General features: G+C 34.6%; 1 non-coding gene across 1 annotated transcript; it reads left to right on the top strand.

Annotated features, from left to right (window-relative positions):
* Positions 1–1,159: 1,159 nt before the first annotated feature.
* LOC114237130 (U6 spliceosomal RNA) lies at positions 1,160–1,264 on the top strand. Its single transcript, XR_003622897.1, has one exon. It is a non-coding gene; the product is annotated as a U6 spliceosomal RNA (small nuclear RNA).
* The last annotated feature ends 580 nt before the right edge of the window (positions 1,265–1,844 follow it).

Here is a 1,844-nt window from a genome sequence, read left to right as displayed (position 1 = left end):
CTTTTTAAAGATATTATTCCATTGTCTTCTGAATTTCAATATTTCTGATAAGAGGTAAACTGTCATTCTTATCTTTATTTCTTGGAATCTTTTTCTCTGTGGTATCTTTAAAGATTTCCCTTTTTATCATGGATTTCTAGCAATTACAATATAATATTCATTGGTGTGACTTTCTTTAATTTTATCCTACTGGAAGATCATTGAGATTTTGGATCTGAGGTTTATTTTTTATTAGTTAATTTGAAAAATTCTCAGCCATTATCAAATATTTTTTTCTGTCTAATATTTTTCTCATCTTCCCCTGGTGTTCCAGTTCAACATATTTTAGAATACTTGATGTTGAATCACAAGTCACTGAGACTCTTTTCATTACCCATGACAGCAACACCATACCCCGTGTAATTACTGGGGTAAATTCAATGGATGCATAATATTGAATTGTAAAAACATGTAGTGATTTACTTATTGTGGTAGGTAGCTTCTGATGTAGATCCCCAAATATTTGCCTACTTGTATTCCCATTCTTATGTAATCCCTTCACCTTGAGTGTGGTCTGGATCTAGCAATTTTGCTTCTAATGAATAGAATACAGCAAAATCAATGAGAAGTCACTTCTGTGATTAGGTGACAAAAGACTCCTAGCCCTTTCTTGCATTTGTTCTGCTTGTTCATTATAATGAAGCAAGTTGCAACATGGAGAAGCCCACAAGGCAATAAACTGAGGGTAGGCTCTGACCAAAAACCAAAGAGGAACTGAGACCTTTTATCCAAAAGCCTGCAAGGAACTGAATCCTGCCAACAACTACATGAGTGACCTTGGGCATGGATCCTTTCCCAGTTGAAACTTCAGAGAAAGACCTCAGCCCCAGCTGCCATCTGAGAGCAATCTTTCTCATTTAGAGGATCCAAATAAGCCATGGGCAGATACGAGAGACATTGTGATATAAGCTGTTGTTTTAAGTTGCTAAGTTTTGGGGCAATTTGTTACACAGCAATGGATGACTAACACACTTTACCTGTCTACCATTTTTGGACATGTTCCCTCCTTTAATTTGCTGTTATAAATAATGCTGTACTAAATAGCCTTGGGCATATAACTTCATTTTCAGAAATGAATTTCCATAAGTGAAAATGATGAGTCAAAACACATGAGCAGTATGCACTCTGATAGTGCATATAATAAAATTTTGGAATGATACAGAGAAGATTAATATGGCCACTGCTTAAGGATGATACACAAAGTCATGAAGTGTTCCATATTCTTTTTACAAATGATTAAAAGCAGTTCAATGAAGGAAGGATAGTCTTTTCAACAAATGGTGCTAGAATGAGGGGCCATCTATAGGCAAGAAAATGAAACTCAAACTAAACTTCACACCTTATACAAAAATTACCTCAAAATTGATTATGGACTTAAAACATAAAACTATAAAACCTTTAGGAAAAATAGAAAATAAAAATACTTTGGCATCTAGGGCTAGGCAAAGAGTCCTTAGATTTGACACCAAAAGCACAATTTGTAATAGAAAAATTTGAAAAATTGGACCTCATCAGAGTTAAAAACTTTTCCTCTGTGAAAGTCCAGGTGAAGAAGAAGAAAGAAAAATAACAAACTGGGTGGCAATATTTGCAAACCACATAGCCAACAAAGGAGTAGTACCTCGAGTATATAAAGAACATGCAAAACTCAATAGTTAAGCAAAACAAACAGTCAAATTAGAAAATATGCAAAAGACACAGACTTTTCGATGAAGATGATACGCAGATGGCAGATAAGCACATGAAATGATGTTTAACATCAAGAGCCAGCAGGGAAATGCAAATTAAAACCATAATGAGATATC

This window comes from Balaenoptera acutorostrata, chromosome 19 (assembly GCF_949987535.1).
Source record: "Balaenoptera acutorostrata chromosome 19, mBalAcu1.1, whole genome shotgun sequence".
Taxonomy (NCBI): Eukaryota; Metazoa; Chordata; class Mammalia; order Artiodactyla; family Balaenopteridae; genus Balaenoptera; species Balaenoptera acutorostrata.
This window is presented reverse-complemented; position numbering and strand designations above follow the sequence as displayed.